The following is a 19,683-nucleotide window of genomic DNA, read 5'->3' on the forward strand; positions in this document are numbered from 1 at the left end:
GAGCCCCGAACGGACTCCAGATCAACCATCCCGAGAGGTTTTAGGGCTTGGCGGCGGCTCCGTATCATAAAACGCGATGATTTCTTCTCTCTGATTTTTTTCCTCTCCAAAAGCAAATATATAGAGTTGGAGTTGGCGTCGGAGCGCATCCAGGGGGCCCACGAGGTAGGGGGCGCCCTAGAGGGGGGGGGGGCGCCCCCACCCTCGTGGACAGGGTGTGGGCCCCTGGTCTTCATCTTTGGTGAGGATTTATTATTATTTTTCTAAGATGTTCCGTGGAGTTTCAGGTCATTCCGAGAATATTTGTTTTCTGCACATAAAACAACACCATGGCAATTCTGCTGAAAACAGCGTCAGTCCGGGTTAGTTCCATTCAAAGCATACAAGTTAGAGTCCAAAACAAGGGCAAAAGTGTTTGGAAAAGTAGATACGACGGAGACGTATCAACTCCCCCAAGCTTAAACCCTTGCTTGTCCTCAAGCAATTCAGTTGACAAACTGAAAGAAAGAAAAACGTTTACAAACTCTGTTTGCTCTTGTTGTTGTAACTATGTCAAGCCAGCATTCAAGTTTTCAGCATAGATCATAACTAACCACATTTGCAATAATTCTCAGGTCTCATAATTACTCATATCAATAGCATAATCAACTAGCAAGTCATAATAATAAATCTCGGATGACAACACTTTCTCAAAACAATCATAATATGATATAACAAGATGGTATCTCGCTAGCCCTTTCTAAGACCGCAAAACATAAATGTAAAGCACCTTTAAAGATCAAGGACTGACTAGACATTGTAATTCATGGTAAAAGAGATCCAATCATAGTCACACCCAACATAGATTAATAGTGATGAATGCAAATGACAGCCGTGCTCTCCAGCTAGTGCTTTTTAATAACAGGGTGATGACTCAACATAAAAGTAAATGGATAGGCCCTTCGTAGAGGGAAGCAGGGATTTGTACAGGTGCCAGAGCTTGGTTTTGCAATAGAGATAAATTGTATTTTGAGCGGTATACTTTCATTGTCAACGTAGCAACTAAGAGATGGCGATATCTTCCATGCTGAACACATTATAGGCGGTTCCCAAACAGAATGGTAAAGTTTATACTCCCCTCCACCAACAAGCATCAATCCATGACTTGCTCGAAACAACGAGTGTCTCCAACATACATCAGGTCCCAGGGGGAGTTTTGTTTGCAACTAATTTTGATTTAGTTTGCCTAAAGCATGGGACTGGGCATCCCGATGACCAGCCATTTTCTCGTGAGTGAGGAGTGGAGTCCACTCCTCTTGAGAATAACCCGCCTAACACGGAAGATAAGGACAACCTTGGTTGATACATGAGCTATTCGAGCATACAAAACAGAATGTTTATTTGAAGGTTTAGAGTTTGGCACATACAAATTTACTTGGAACAGCAGGTAGATACCGCATATAGGAAGGTATGGTGGACTCATCTGGAATAACTTTGGGGTTTAAGGGATTGGATGCACAAGAAGTATTCCCGCTTAGTACAAGTGAAGGCTAGCAAAAGACTAGGAAGCGACCAACTAGAGAGCGACAACAGCCATGTACATGCATTAAAATTAATAAACATTGGATGCAAGCATGAGTAGGATATAATCCACCATGAACATAAATATCGTAAGGCTATGTTGATTTGTTTCAACTACATGCATGAACATGTGCCAAGTCAAGTCACTTAAATCATTCAAAGGAGGATACCACCCCATCATACCACATCATAACCATCTCAATAGCATGTTGGCACAAGGTAAATCATTATAACTCATAGTTAATCAAGCATGGCACAAGCAACTACGATCTCTAATTATCATTGCAAACATGTTTATTCATAATAAGCTGAATCAAGAACGAGGGGCTCATCATATTTACAAAAACAAAAGAGGTCGAGTTCATACCAGCTTTCCTCATCTCAGTCAGTCCATCATATATCATCATAATTGCCTTTCACTTGCACGACCGAACGGGGTGAATAATAATAAGAGTGTACGTGCATTGGACTAAACTGGAATGTACGAGCATTCAATAAACAGGAGAAGACAAGGCAATATGGGCTCTAGGTTAAATCAACAATAATGCATATACGAGCCACTTCAACAATTTAATCATGGTCTTCTCCTACTGACCCCCAAAGGAAAGAGAAGAAATAAAAACTATTTACACGGGAAAGCTCCCAACAAGCAAAAGAAGAACGGGAAATATTTTTTGGGTTTTTTTATTACTAGTACTACAACAGAAAAGTAAACTAAAACTATTTTTTTTGTTTTTCTTAACGTTTAACAAACACACAATAAGAAAGCAGGAAAAAGAAAATAAACTAGCATGGATATTACAGTGAAAGAGTATGAGCACCGACATCTAGTAATGAGTGTGTGTGAGCATAAATGTAATGTCGGTGAGAAATACGTACTCCCCCAAGCTTAGGCTTTTGGCCTAAGTTGGTCTATTGCTAGGGATAGCCTGGCGGATACCCATAGGTGTAGCTGGGGTCGTACTGCGACGAAGAATAGTTGGGATCATATTGTGATGAAGAAGAAGACTCTGACTGCCACTGGCTGACAGTCATCTCTGGATCCCAAGAATAAACAGATTGTCGTGGAGGCTCATCTTGTGGTTCCTCTTTCGGGGCTGGTGCAGGATTCTTGTAAGCTTGGACGGCAGCCCACGTAACGAGGTAGGGTCCTACAAAATTAAACAAAGAAGGAGCAGGCAACGTAATAGTTTTAGGATAATGTTTATCAAAGTATAACTTATATTTGAGCTCTCCATTCCTGTCCTTAACAAGAATATCATGAGCTATCATGCTCTTATAGTCTAGATAAGCATTAGGTAGCAATTTTTCTTCTTTCTCATAATGCCTAATAGCTATGTTAAAGTGTGCAGCAAGGCGAGAAGCATAAATGCCTCCAAAGATGGGGCCTTTAGTACGGTTCAGACTCAACCGCCTAGCAATAATTCCGCCCATACTGACAGTGTTGTCGCGGTATAAACCATGGAACAGAAAAATAATATCAGGAACACTAAGGTTCCCACAGTTCCCACGACCAATCAAGCATCAACTAGCAAATAAAGCAAAATAGCGTAACATAGGAAAATATATGCTAGTGATTCTTGCATCAGAAACCTTCCTGGTTTCTCCCATAGAGATAAGGTTAATAAATGGTTCCAACTCTTTACGAGGTGGTTCCTCTAAGATAACATCAGGAGGTATGTTGCAGACTGTGCAAAATTCAGACAATGGCATTTTCTTCACAACGTCACATAAATGAAACTCTACTGGAGGAGGTGACTCTTTAGGGAAAAAGTAGAAGTTTTGCACAAAAGTATTTGTGAGTAAGAGATACTGTGGACGTTGGTTGCGGACGAAGTCGGTGAGGCCAGCATTCTTAATCAATGAATAGAAATCCTCATAAATCCCGGCCTCTCTCAAGAAATTATCAGAAGGCCATTCACGCAGTCGGATCTCTGCGGTACGAGGCAAATTATATTTGGGCCTCTGAGCTTCTTCATTTTGTTTATCCTTTGAGCTTCGGCTCAATGAACCCCTCAAAAGTCTCCTCATTATTTTTCCGAAATAATCTGAAATTTTTAGTAACTTCAAACAAAAGTGAACCAACTTCAATAAAACTGATAGCAACTACTCCTACAAGTGCCTAGAGCCTAAATCAAGCATTAGAACTACTTGGAACCATATAAATTTGACATGCAAGCTCAAGAACATGGTCACCTATGCAGCACAAATTTGCAAAGAATAAAGCACTAGAACAAAAACTAATTGGACCAATGGAGGAGTCACATACCAAGGAACAATCTCCCCAAGCAGTTTTGCGAGAGGTGCTTTGAGCAAGGAGATCGAAAATCACAGCAAAAGTGGCTGGAACTCGTGCTTGAGTTGGTTTTTCGGGTTTGTGCGAGACAGAGGAAGAAGATGGGTGCTGGGATAAGTGGAGGAGGGCCACCGTGGGCCCACGAGGCAGGGGGCGCGCCCTAGAGGGGGGCACCCACCACCCTCGTGGCCAGGTGGCAGCTCCTCCCGCGGTAATTTTTGCACAATAAATCCTCAAATATTCCCAAAAAAATCATATTAAATTGGCATGTCATTCCGAGGACTTTTATTTTCGGGATATTTTTATATTGCATAGATAAGTCAGGAAACAGACAGAAAAATACTATGTTTACTTTATTTCTACTAAATAACAGAAAATATAGAGAGGGTACAGAAGGTTGTGCTTCTAGTTTCATCCATCTCATGCTCATAAAAAGAATCCACTAACAAGGTTGATCAAGTCTTGTTAACAAACTCATTCCGATAATCATGAAACCGGAGAAATTTCGAATAACGCTAACTTACCTCAACGGGGATATGCACATCCCCTATAATAAGTATATCATATTTCTTTTTGACAGTAGGAAGAGGAAATTCAAAACCTCCAATTATAATCGATGGAATTTTTCCAATGGAGTTGATACTATGAACTTGAGGTTGTTTCCTCGGAAAGTGTACCATATGCTCATTACCATTAACATGAAAAGTGACATTGCCTTTGTTGCAATCAATAACAGCCCCTGCAGTATTAAAAAAAGGTCTTCCAAGAATAATAGACATACTATCATCCTCGGGAATATCAAGAATAACAAAGTCTGTTAAAATAGTAACGTTTGCAACCACAACACGCACATCCTCACAAATACCAACAGGTATAGCAGTTGATTTATCAGCCATTTGCAAAGATATTTCGGTAGGTGTCAGCTTATTCAAGTCAAGTCTATGATATAAAGAGAGAGGCATAACACCAACACCGGCTCCAAGATCACATAAAGCAGTTTTGATATAACTTCTTTTAATGGAGCAAGGTATAGTAGGTACTCCGGGGTCTCCAAGTTTCTTTGGTATTCCACTCTTAAAAGTATAATTAGCAAGCATGGTGGAAATTTCAGCTTCCGGTATCTTTCTTTTATTAGTAATGATATCCTTCATATATTTAGCATAAGGATTTGTTTTGAGCACATCAGTTAATCGCATACGCAAAAAGATGGGCCTAATCATTTCAGCAAAGCGCTCAAAATCCTCATCATCCTTTTTCTTGGATGGTTTCAGAGGAAAGGGCATGGGTTTCTGAACCCAAGGTTCCCTTTCTTTACCATGTTTCCTAGCAACAAAGTCTCTTTTATCATAACATTGATTCTTTGATTGTGGGTTATCAAGATCAACATCAGGTTCAATTTCTACATCATTATCATTACTAGGTTGAGCATCATCATGAATATCATCATTAATAGTTTCATTAGGTTCATGTTCATTACCAGATTGTGTTTCAGCATCAGACATAGATATATCATTTGGATTATCAGGTGGTTCAACAATAGGTTCACTAGAAGTTTGCACAGTTCTATCATTTTTCTTTTTCTTCTTTTTAGAAGAACTAGAAACATCAATATTATTTCTCTGAGAATCTTGCTCGATTCTCTTAGGGTGGCCTTCAGGATACAAAGGTTCCTGAGTCATTCTACCAGTTCTAGTAGCCACTCTAATAGCATAATCATTTTTCTTACTATTCATTTAATCAAGCACTTCTTTTTGAGCTTTAAGCACTTGTTCTACTTGTGTGGTAACCATAGAAGCATGTTTGCTAACAAGTTTAAGTTCACCTTTAATATTAGCCATATAATCACCCAAGCGTCTAATCATATAAGAATTTTCTTTTAATTGTCTACCAAAATAAGCATTGAAGTCGTCTTGCTTAAACATAAAGTTATCAAACTCACCCAAGCACTGACTAGCAATTTTAGTAGGAGGAACTTCAGCTTTATCATATCTATAGAGAGAATTGAGATCATAAGTTTCTTCAACAGGCGGTGAATTAAGACCATGTATTTCTTCAATAGGAGGTAAATTCTTAACGTCTTCACCTTTAATACCTTTCTCTTTCATAGATTTCTTTGCCTCTTGCATATCTTCGGGACTGAGAAATAGAACACCTCTCTTCTTCGGAGTTGGTTTAGGAATAGGCTCAGTAATTGGAGCAGGAGCTGGTTTAGGAGGTGCCCAATTATTTTCATTTGTCAACATATTATTCAATAGAATTTCAGCTTCATCCGATGTTCTTTCCCTGAAAAGAGAACCAGCACAACTATCCAGGTAATCTCTGGAAGCATTGGTTAGTCCATTATAAAAGATATCAAGTATTTCGGGTTTCTTAAGAGGATGATCAGGCAAAGCATTAAGTAACTTGAGAAGCCTCCCCCAAGCTTGTGGGAGACTCTCTTCTTTAATTTGCACAAAGTTGTATATTTCCCTCAAAGCAGCTTGTTTCTTATGAGCAGGGAAATATTTAGCAAATAAGTAATAAATCATATCCTGGGGACTACGCACACAACCAGGATCAAGAGAATTAAACCATATCTTAGCATCACCCTTTAACGAGAACGGAAATATTTTGAGTATATAGAAGTAACGCGATCTCTCATCATTAGTGAACAGGGCAGCTATATTATTTAACTTAGTAAGATGTGCCACAACAGTCTGAGATTCATAGCCATAAAACGGATCAGATTCAACCAAAGTAATTATATCAGGATCAACAGAGAATTCATAATCCTTATCAGGGACACAAATAGGTGAAGTAGCAAAAGCAGGGTCGGGTTTTATTTTATCTCTAAGTGATTCTTTGTTCCATTTAACAAATAACCTCTTAAGCTCATATCTATCCCTGCAAGCTAAAATAGTGGCAGAAGATTCCATATCAAAAAGATAGCCCTCGGGAATAACAGGCATATTTTCATCAGCACTTTCATCATCGTATTCAGATTCAATAGTTTCTTTTTCTCTAGCCCTAGCAATTTGTTCATCAAGAAATTCACTAAGGGGCACAGTAGTATCAGGCATAGAAGCAGTTTCATCATAAGTATCATGCATAGCAGAAGTGGCATTATCAATAACATGCGACATATCAGAACGAATAGTGGTGGTAGCAGCAACAAAAGTAAAGACAACAAAAGTAATGTTTTTGGTATTTTGTAGTGATTGTAACAGTAGCAGCGGGAAAGTAAATAAGTGAGAACCAGTATATGGAATACTCGTAGGCACCGGATCAGTGATGGATAATTATGCCGGATGGGGTTCATTATGTAACAGTCATAACATAGGGTGACACAGAACTAGCTCCAATTCATCAATGTAATGTAGGCATGTATTCCGTATATAGTTATACTTGCTTATGGAAAAGAACTTGCATGACATCTTTTGTCCTACCCTCCCGTGGCAGCGGGGTCCTATTGGAAACTAAGGGATATTAAGGCCTCCTTTTAATAGAGAACCGGAACAAAGCATTAGCACATAGTGAATACATGAACTCCTCAAACTATGGTCATCACCGGGAGTAGTCCCGATTATTGTCACTTCGGGGTTGCCGGATCATAACACATAGTAGGTGACTATAGACTTGCAAGATAGGATTAAGAACTCACATATATTCATGAAAACATAATAGGTTCAGATCTGAAATCATGGCACTGGGGCCCTAGTGACAAGCATTAAGCATAGCAAAGTCATAGCAACATCAATCTCAGAACATAGTGGACACTAGGGATCAAACCCTAACAAAACTAACTCGATTACATGATAAATCTCATCCAACCCATCACCATCCAGCAAGCCTACGATGGAATTACTCACGCAAGGCGGTGAGCATCATGAAATTGGTGATGGAGGATGGTTGATGATGACGACAGCGACGAATCCCCCTCTTCGGAGCCTCGAACGGACTCCAGATCAGCCCTCCAGAGAGGTTTTAGGGCTTGGCGGCGGCTTCGTATTGTAAAACGCGATGATTTCTTCTCTCTGATTTTTTTTTCTCCGAAAGCAAATATATAGAGTTGGAGTTGGCGTCGAAGGGCATCCAGGGGGCCCACGAGGTAGGGGGCGCGCCCTAGAGGGGGGGGCACCCCCCACCCTCGTGGACAGGGTGTGGGCCCCCTGGTCTTCATCTTTGGTGAGGATTTTTTATTATTTTTTCTAAGATGTTCCGTGGAGTTTCAGGTCATTCCAAGAATATTTGTTTTGTGCACATAAAACAACACCATGACAATTTTGCTGAAACAGCGTCAGTCCAGGTTAGTTCCATGCAAATCATACAAGTTAGAGTCCAAAACAAGGGCAAAAGTGTTTGGAAAAGTAGATACGATGGAGACGTATCAATGAATACCCCGCACTGTTTCCCTCTACCTCCTAAATCTCGGGACGAAATTTCTTGTAGTGGAGGAGTTTTGTAATGCCCGCATAATCAAGCTACAGTAATCCCACGATGATGATGCCACGTCACCACGGTTACTGTTGCTAACCTATCGCTAGTTCAAAATTGATTCAAATTCAAATTTAAAATAAAGTTAAATAATAAAAGTTTTCAAAAATTAAAACAAAAATGTTTGGTGTGTGCAAATAAATGCCCGAGAATTTATGGTGTAGTAAACACTTTTTTATAAAAGGCATAAATAATTTAAAATGATTTAAAACAGAAAAGTAAATAAATAAAAGAAAAGAAAATACAAAAGAGAAAAACTAAACAAAAAATAAAAACAAAGAAAAGGCCCTCGTGGCCAACTAGGCCAGAAGACCCAGCTGGCTGACCCATTTGGGCTCAGCCGGCCCCTCCACTCTCTCCTTATCCTCACCACGGGGAAAACCCCACCCACCGACACCTCCACTCCCCCCCACGAAATATCTCCCCCTCTCTCTCTCCCGATTGGATCGGGATCGAGAGGAGGCCGCCGTCGCCGCCCCCGCGCTAGGACCACACCGCCTCGCCGTTGGACGCCGCCACGCCGGAGCCCCTCCATCGGCCTGCCTCCTCTACGCCGCCGTCCCCGTCGACCACCCCGACTCCCACTGCCCAGGTCCCTACGCCCCCATGTGAGGGCAACGGGCGGGCGCTAATGGGCGACCCGAGCGCGGCGTCGCCCGAACGCAGGTGTGCCCCACCCTATGACAAAGTGGCCCCACCCTGCAGAATGTTTATAAAAAAAGGAATTAAAAATATATAAAATAATTAATTAATAATAATAAAATTAATTAATTAAATAAATAATTAATTAACTTAATTAATCATGTTTAGTTAAACTAATTAAACATGATTAACCTAAAGTATATAATTAACCTGACTAATCTGTTAGTTAGGGTGATGTGTCTATGACAGATGGGACCCACACGTCAGTTTGACCCAGTCAACCCCCTGTTGACTGCTGACGTCATGCTGACATCATGCTGACGTCAACAAACACTATTCTGGATAATGTTGATTTAATTAATTAAATAATTCCTAAAATTGATTTAATTCTTTTAAAAATAATATAAAATAAACCGTAGCTCGGATGGAAAAACTTTGTACATGAAAGTTGCTCGGAACGACGAGGCGAATCCGCATACGCAGCCCGTTCGTCCGCCACGCATCCCTAGCATAGCAAACACGCAATTTTCCCCCTCCGGTTCATCCGTCCGAAAACGCGAAACACCGGGAATATTTTCCCGGATGTTTTCCCCCTTCACCGGTACCACCTCGTACCGCGTTAGGGCACACCTGACTTCACGCTTTGTCATGTCATGCATCATCATGCATTTGTTTGCATTATATTTATTGTTTCTTCCCCCTCTTCTCTCTCTAGACACCGAGACCGACGCCGCTGCTACCCGGTACGACTACGGTGTTGACGACCCCTCTCTCTTGCCAGAGCAACCAGGCAAGCCCCCCCTTTGATCACCAGATATCGCCTACTCTTTCTCTCTACTTCTTGCATTAGAGTAGTGTAGCATGATTACTGCTTTCGATTAATCCTATCCTGATGCATAGTATGTCCTTGCTACTACTATTGTTACCTTTACCTGCAATCCTAATGCTTAGTATAGGATGCTAGCTTATCATCAGTGGCCTTACCTGCTTGTCCGTCTGCCATGCTATACTATCGGGCCGTGATGACTCGGGAGGTGATCACGGGTATATACTATATACTTTATACATGATACATGTGGTGACTAAAGTTGGGTCGGCTCATGGAGCACCCGCGAGTGATTCACGGATTGGGGGCTGAAAGGACCTTTGTCCCAACGGCCCTCTGTGTGGATCTTTGTGGCGAAGCGATAGGGCAGGTTGAGACCACCTAGGAGAGAGGTGGGCCTGGCCCTGGTCGGTGTTCGCGGTTATTTCAAGATAACACGTTTAACGAGATCTTGGTATTTGATCTGAGTCTGGCCACTGGCCTACACGCACTAACCATCTACGCGGGGACAGTTATGGGCACTCGACGTCGTGGTATCAGCCGAAGCCTTCATGATGTCAGCAACTGAGCAGCGCGCGCCGGGTTGGACTGCATAACGCAACTTTCTTTGTAATGGAGGTTGTGTTGGGGAACGTAGCAGAAATTTAAAATTTTCTATGCATCACCAAGATCAATCTATGGAGTAATCTAGCAATGAGGGGAAGGAGAGTGCATCTACATACCCTTGTAGATCGCTAAGCGGAAGCGTTCAAGTGAACGGGGTTGATGGAGTCGTACTCGTCGTGATCCAAATCACCGATGATCCTAGTGCCGAACGGACGGCACCTCCGCGTTCAACACACGTACAGCCCGGTGACGTCTCCTACGCCTTGATCCAACAAGGGGAGAAGGAGAGGTTGGGGAAGACTCCATCCAGCAGCAGCACGACGGCGTGGTGGTGGTGGAGGAGCGCGGGACTCCAGCAGGGCTTCGCCAAGCACTACGAGAGACGAGGAGGGAGAGGGGTAGGGCTGCGCCAACAGGGGAGGAACTTCATATGTTGGGTTGCCCCTTTGCCTCCACTATATATAGGGGGAAAGGGAGGGCTGCGCCCCCACCTAGGGTTTCCTCCCTAGGGGTGGCGGCAGCCCTAGATCCCATCTTGGGTGGCGGCCACAAGGGGGAGAGGGGGAGGCGCACCTGGGGTGGGCCTTAGGGCCCATCTGCCCTAGGGTTTGCCCCCCCCCCCTCTTGGAGGCGCCTTGGGCCTTGGTGGGAGGCGCCCCAGCCCACCTAGGGGCTGGTCCCTTCCCACTATTGGTCCATGTAGGCCTCCGGGGCTGGTGGCCCCACCTGGTGGACCCCCGGACCCCTCCGGTGGTCCCGGTACACTACCGGTGATGCCCGGAACACTTGCGGTGGCCAAAACCATACTTCCTATATATTAATCTTTACCTCCAGACCATTTTGGAACTCCTCTTGACATCCGGGATCTCATCCGGGACTCCGACCAACATTCGGTAACCGCGTACATACTTTCCCTATAACCCTAGCGTCATCGAACCTTAAGTGTGTAGACCCTATGGGCTCGGGAGTCATGCAGACATGGCCGAGACAACTCTCCGGTCAATAACCAACAGCGGGATCTGGATACCCATGTTGGCTCCCACATGCTCCATGATGATCTCATCGGATGAACCACGATGTCAAGGATTCAATCAACCCCGTATACAATTCCCTTTGTCTAGCGGTATAGTACTTTCCCGAGATTCGATCGTCGGTATCCCGATACCTTGTTCAATCTCATTACCGGCAAGTCTCTTTACTCGTTCCGTAACACATCATCCCATGATCAACTCCTTGGTCACATTATGCACATTATGATGATGTCCTACCGAGTGGGCCCAGAGATACCTCTCCGTTTACACGGAGTGACAAATCCCAGTCTCGATTCATGCCAACCCAACAGACACTTTCGGAGATACCTGTAGTGTACCCTTATAGCCACCCAGTTACGTTGTGACGTTTGGCACACCCAAAGCATTCCTACGGTATCCGGGAGTTGCACAATCTCATGGTCTAAGGAAATGATACTTGACATTAGAAAAGCTTTAGCATACGAACTACACGATCTTTGTGCTAGGCTTAGGATTGGGTCTTGTCCATCACATCATTCTCCTAATGATGTGATCCCGTTATCAACGACATCCAATGTCCATGGCCAGGAAACCGTAACCATCTATTGATCAACGAGCTAGTCAACTAGAGGCTTACTAGGCACATGTTGTTGTCTATGTATCCAACATGTATCTGAGTTTCCTATCAATACAATTCTAGCATGGATAATAAACGATTATCATGAACAATGAAATATAATATAACAATAACCAATTTATTATTGCCTCTAGGGCATATTTCCAACAGTCTCCCACTTGCACTAGAGTCAATAATCTAGTTCACATCGCCATGTGATTAACACTCACAGGTCACATCGCCATGTGACCAACATCCAAGAGTCTACTAGACTCAATGATCTAGTTCACATCACTATGTGATAAACACTCAAAGAGTTCTGGGTTTGATCATGTTATGCTTGTGAGAGAGGTTGTAGTCAACGGGTCTTGCCATATTCAGATCCCTATGTATTTCGCCAAACTTTATATTGTGGATGCTGCTACCACGTTCCACTTGGAGCTATTCCAAATTATTGCTCCATTATACGTATCCGGTATCTCTACTCAGAGCTATCCGGATAGGTGTTAAGCTTGCATCGACGTAACTCTTTATGTCGAACTCTTTATCACCTCCATAACCGAGAAACATTTCCTTATTCCTCTAAGGATAATTTTGACCGCTATCTGGTGATCTACTCCTAGATCACCTATGTACCCTCTTGCCAGACATGTGGCAAGGCACACATCAGGTGCGGTACTCAGCATGGCATACCGTATAGAGCCTATGACAAGAGCATAGGGGACGACCTTCGTCCTTCCTCTTTCTTCTGCCATGGTCAAGCTTTGAGTCTTACTCAACTTCACACCTTACAACTCAGGTAAGAACCCCTTCTTTGACTGATCTATTTTGAACTCCTTCAAAAATATGTCAAGGTGTGTGTTCTTTGAAAGTATCATCAGGCGTCTTGATCTATTTCTATAGATCCTGATGCCCAATATGTAAGCAGCTTTATCCAGGTCTTCCTTTGAAAATCACTCTTCAAACAACCGTTTATGCTTTCCAGAAATTCTACATTATTTCGAATCAGCAATATGTCATCCACATATACTTATCAGAAATGTTGTAGTGCTCCCACTCACTTTCTTGTAAATACAAGTTTCTAGCAAACATTGTATAAACCTAAAAGCTTTGATCACTCCATCAAAACATATATTCCGATTCCGAGATGCTTGCTCTAGTCCATAGAAGGATTGCTGGAGCCAGCATACCTTTTAGCATCCTTAGGATCGACAAAACTTTGATTGTATCACATACAACTCTTTCTTATGAAAACTGGTAAGAAAACTTGTTTTTGACGTCCATCTGTCAGATTTCATAATCGAAAAATACAGCTAATGCTAACATGATTCCGACAGACTTAAGCATCGCTACGGGTGAGAAATTCTCATCGTAGTCAATTCCTTGAACTTGTGAAAAGACTCTTTCCCACAAGTCGAGCTTCATAGACGGTAACATTACCGCCCACGTCCGTCTTCTTCTTAAAGACCCATTTATCTCAATGGCTTGCCGATCATCAGGCAAGTCCACCAAGGTCCATACTTTGTTCTGATATATGGATCCTATCTCGGATTTCATGGCTTCTAACCATTTGTCGGAATACGGGCCCACCATCGCTTCTCCATAGATTGTAGGTTCATTGTTGTCTAACAACATGATATCTAAGACAGGATTACCTTACCACTTAGGAGTAGTACATATCCTTGTCGACCTACGAGGTTCGATAGCAACTTGATCCGAAGCTTCATGATCACTATCATTAACTTCCTATTCAACAGACGTAGGCGCCACAGAAAACATCTTTCTGTGTTGCGTTACTCTCTTATAAAGGTTCGACAACCTCATCAAGTTCTATCTTCCTCCCACTCAATTCTTTCGAGAGAAACTCCTTCTCGAGAAAGGACCCATTCTTAGCGACAAACAATTTGCCCTCGGATCTGAGATAGAAGGTGTACCCAACTGTCACCTTTGGGTATCCTATGAAGATGTGTTTGTCCGCTTTGGGTTCGAGCTTCTCCGGCTGAAGCCTTAAGCATCGCAGCCCCAAACATTAGGAAACGACAACTTTGGTTTCTTGCCAAACCAATGTTCACATGGAGTCGTCTCAACAGACTTATATGGTGTCCTATATAAAGTGAATGCAGCTATCTCTTATGCATAACCTCAAAATAATAGCGGTACATCGGTAAGAGACATCATAGATCGCACCATATCTCATAAGGTTCGATTACAACGTCCAGACACACCATTACGACTATGGTGTTCCAGGTGGCTTCAACTGTGAAACAATTCCACAATGTCTTAAGTGATTTGCCAAACTCATAACTCAAAAAATCCCCTTTTGATCATATCGTAGGAACATGATCTTATTGTTATGATGATTCTTAACTTCACTCTGAAATCGCTTGAACTTTTCAAACGTTTCAGACTTGTGCTTCATTAAGTAGATATACATATATCTACCCAAATCGTCAGTGAAGATGAGAAAATAGCGATATCCACCGCACGCTTCAATTCTCATTGGATCACACGCACCATCATGCATGATTTCCATCAAGTCACTTGTCCGTTTCATTGTACCTGAAAATGGAGTCTTAGTCATCCTGCCCATGAGGCATGGCTCGCATGTGTCAAGTGACTCCAAACATCCATCGACATGGAGTTTCTTCATGCATCTTACGCCAATATAACCTAAGCGGCAGTGCCACAAGAAAGTGGTACTATCATTATTAACTCTACATCTTTTGGCGTGAACATGTGTATTACCACGACCGAGATTCAATGAACCACTCACATAGGGTGCATGACCATGAAAGGTATCATTCATGTAAACAGAATAACCATTATTCTCTAACTTAAATGAATGACCGTATTGCAATGAACATGATCTAATCATATTCATGCTCAACGTAGACACCTGATAACATTTGTCTAGGTTCAACACTAATCCCGAAGGCAGATGGAGCGTGCGATGGTGATCTCATCAACTTTGGAAACACTTCCAACACACATCGTCACCTCGCACTTAGCCAGTCTCCGTTCAGTCCGTAGCTTTTGCTTCAAGTCACCAATAATAGTAACTGAACCGGTATCCAATACCCAGGTGCTACTAGGAGTACTAGTGAGGTACACATTAATAACACGTATATACTTTGTTGAAGTTGCCAGCCTTCTTATCTACCATGCATTTGGGGTAATTCCGCTACCAGTGACCGTTCCCCTTACAATAGAAGCACTTAGTCTCGGGTTTGGGTTCAACCTTGGGTTCCTTCACTGGAGCGGCAACTGGTTTGCCATCCATGAAGTTTCCCTTCTAGCCCTTGCCCTTCTTGAAACCAGTGGTCTTGTTAAACCATCAACACTTGATGCTCCTTCTTGATTTCTACCTTTTGCGGTCTTAAGCACCGCGAACAGCTCCGGGATCAACTCCATCCCTTGCATGTCATAGTTCATCACGAAGATCTAGTAGCTTAGTGATAGTGGCTAGAGAACTCTATCAATCACTATCTTATCTGGAAGTTTAACTCCCACTGCTTTAAGTGATTGTAGCACCCAGACATTCTGAGCACATGCTCACTAGTTGAGCTATTCTCCTCCATCTTGTTGGCTAAAGAACTTGTCAGAGGTCTCACACCTCTCAACATCCACAAACGACGTTGTAGGGGTTTGCACATCGAGCGGTGCATCAAAGACATAAGCCTTCTGTGTAGCAGTGAGGACACTCCTCGGACTACGGACCCAGTCCGCATCATTGCTTACAATATCTTTCAACTTAGTCTTTCTCTAGGAACGTATTGAAACAGGGAGCTACAACGTGAGCTATTTATCTACAACATATTTGCGAAGACAATTTAGACTATGTTCATGATAATTGAGTTCATCTAATCATATTATTTAATGAACTCCCACTCAGATAGACATCCCTCTAGTCATCTAAGTGAAACATGATCCGAGTCAACTAGGCCGTGTCCAATCATCACGTGAGACGGACTAGTCAACATCGGTGAACATCTTCATGTTGATCGTATCTTCTATATGACTCATGCTCGACCTTTCGGTCTTCCGTGTTTCGAGGCCATGTCTGTACATGCTAGGCTTGTCAAGTCAACCTAAGTGTATTGCGTGTGTAAATCTGGCTTACACCCGTTGTATTCGAACGTTAGAATCTATCACACCCGATCATCACGTGGTGCTTCGAAACGACAAACCTTCACAACGGTGCACAGTTAGGGGGAACACTTTTCTTGAAATTTTAGTGAGCGATCATCTTATTTAAGCTACCATCGTTCTAAGCAAATAAGATGTAAAACATGATAAACATCACATGCAATCAAATAGTGACATGATATGGCCAATATCATTTTGCTCCTTTTGATCTCCATCTTCGGGGCTCCATGATCATCGTTGTCACTGGCATGACACCATGATCTCCATCATCGTGTCTTCTTGAAGTTGTCTTGTCATCTATTACTTCTACTACTATGGCTAACGCTTTAGCAATAAAGTAAAGTAATTACATAACGTTTATGTTGACACACAGGTCATAAATAAATTAAGACAACTCCTATGGCTCATGTCGGTTGTCATACTCATCGACATGCAAGTCGTGATTCCTATTACAAGAACATGATCAATCTCATACATCACATATATCATTCATCACATCCTTTTGGCCATATCACATCACAAGGCATATGCTGCAAAAACAAGTTAGACGTCCTCTAATTGTTGTTGCAAGTTTTTACGTGGCTGCTATAGGTTTCTAGCAAGAACGTTTCTTACCTACGCGAAAACCACAACGTGATATGCCAATTTCCATTTACCCTTCATAAGGACCCTTTTCATCGAATCCGATCTGACTAAAGTGGGAGAGACAGACACCCGCTAGCCACCTTATGCAACTAGTGCATGTCAGTCGGTGGAACCAGTCTCATGTAAGAGTACGTGTAAGGTCGGTCCGGGCCGCTTCATCCCACGATGCCACCGAATCAAGATAAGACTAGTAACGGCAAGTAAATTGACAAAATCGACGCCCACAACTGCTTTTTGTTCTACTCGTGCATAGAAACTACGCATAGACCTAGCTCATGATGCCACTGTTGGGGAACATAGCAGAAATTTAAAAATTTTCTACGCATCACCAAGATCAATCTATGGAGTAATCTAGCAACGAGGGGAAGGAGAGTGCATCTACATACCCTTGTAGATCGCTAAGCGGAAGCTTTCAAGTGAACGGGGTTGATGGAGTCGTACTCGTCGTGATCCAAATCACTGATGATCCTAGTGCCGAACGGACGGCACCTCCGCGTTTAACACACGTACAGCCTGGTGACGTCTCCTACGCCTTGATCCAGCAAGGGGAGAAGGAGAGGTTGGGGAAGACTCCATCCAGCAGCAGCACGACGGCGTGGTGGTGGTGGAGGAGCACGGGACTCCAGCAGGGCTTCGCCAAGCACTATGAGAGACGAGGAGGGAGAGGGGTAGGGCTGCGCCAACAGGGGAGGAACTTCATATGTTGGGCTGCCCCTTTGCCTCCACTATATATAGGGGGAAAGGGAGGGCTGCGCCCCCACCTAGGGTTTCCTCCCTAGGGGTGGCGGCAGCCCTAGATCCCATCTTGGGTGGCGGCCACAAGGGGGAGAGGGGGAGGCGCACCTGGGGTGGGCCTTAGGGCCCATCTGCCCTAGGGTTTGCCCCCCTCCCCTCTTGGAGGCGCCTTGGGCCTTGGTGGGAGGCGCCCCAGCGCACCTAGGGGCTGGTTCCTTCCCACTATTGGCCCATGTAGGCCTCCGGGGCTGGTGGCCCCACCTGGTGGACCCCCGGACCTCTCCGGTGGTCCCGGTACACTACCGGTGATGCCCGGAACACTTCGGGATGGCCAAAACCGTACTTCCTATATATTAATCTTTACCTCCGGACCATTCCGGAACTCCTCGTGACGTCCGGGATCTCATCCGGGACTCCTAACAACATTCGATAACCGCGTACATACTTTCCCTATAACCCTAGCGTCATCGAACCTTAAGTGTGTAGACCCTACGGGCTCGGGAGTCATGCAGACATGGCCGAGACAACTCTCCGGTCAATAACCAACAGCGGGATCTGGATACCCATGTTGGCTCCCACATGCTCCATGATGATCTCATCGCATGAACCACGATGTTAAGGATTCAATCAATCCCGTATACAATTCCCTTTGTCTAGCAGTATAGTACTTGCCCGAGATACGATCGTCCGTATCCCGATACCTTGTTCAATCTTGTTACCGACAAGTATCTTTACTCTTTCCGTAATACATCATCCTGTGATCAACTCCTTGGTCACATTGTGCACATTATGATGATGTCCTACCGAGTGGGCCCAGAGATACCTCTCCGTTTACACGGAGTGACAAATCCCAGTCTCGATTCGTGCCAACCCAACAGACACTTTCGGAGATACCTGTAGTGTACCTTTATAGCCACCCAGTTACATTGTGACGTTTGGCACACCCAAAGCATTCCTACGGTATCCGGGAGTTACACAATCTCATGGTCTAAGGAAATGATACTTGACATTAGAAAAGCTTTAGCATACGAACTACACGATCTTTGTGCTAGGCTTAGGATTGGGTCTTGTCCATCACATCATTCTCCTAATGATGTGATCCCGTTATCAACGACATCCAATGTCCATGGTCAGGAAACTGTAACCATCTATTGATCAACGAGCTAGTCAACTAGAGGCTTACTAGGGACATGTTGTTGTCTATGTATCCACACATGTATCTGAGTTTCCTATCAATACAATTCTAGCATGGATAATAAAACGATTATCATGAACAATGAAATATAATATAATAATAACCAATTTATTATTGCCTCTAGGGCATATTTCCAACAGGTTGCTAGGTCTGCTCTTCGGCCGCCCTCGCAATGTGCAGGTGTGCAATGGGCGATGGGCCCAGACCCCTGCGCCATAGGATTTAGACCGACATGCTGACCTCTCTGTTGTGCCTAGGTAGGGCTGCGACGTGTTGATCTTCCGAGGCCGGGCCTGACCCAGGAAAGTGTGTCCGGCCAAATGGGATCGAGCGTGTTGGGAAATGTGGTGCACCCCTACAGGGAAGTTGATCTATTCGAATAGTCGTGTCCCTCGGTAAAAGGACGACCCGGAGTTGTACCTTGACCTTATGACAACTAGAACTAGATACTTAATAAAACACACCCTTCCAAGTGCCAGATACAACCGGTGATCCCTCTCTCACAGGGCGACGAGGGGAGGATCATCGGGTAGGATTATGCTATGCGATGTTACTTGGTGAACTTACCATCTACTCTCTTCTTCTGCTGCAAGATGGAGGTTACCAGAAGCGTAGTCTTCGAAAGGACTAGCTATCCCCCCTTATTCCGGCATTCTGCAGTTCAGTCCACATAAGCTACCCTTTTTCATTTGATACCAAGGCATACATATGTAGTGTAGCTCCTTGCTTGCGAGTACTTTGGATGAGTACTCACGGTTGCTTTGCTCCCTCTTTCCACCCTTTCTATACCCAATTGCTGCGACCAGACGATGGAGCCCAGGAGCCAGACGCCACCGTCGACGACGACTCCTACTACACTAGAGGTGCCTACTACTACGTGCAGCCCGCTGACGACGACCAGGAGTAGTTTAGGAAGATCACAGGCAGGAGGCA

This window comes from Triticum dicoccoides, chromosome 3A (genome assembly GCF_002162155.2).
Source record: "Triticum dicoccoides isolate Atlit2015 ecotype Zavitan chromosome 3A, WEW_v2.0, whole genome shotgun sequence".
NCBI lineage: Eukaryota > Viridiplantae > Streptophyta > Magnoliopsida > Poales > Poaceae > Triticum > Triticum dicoccoides.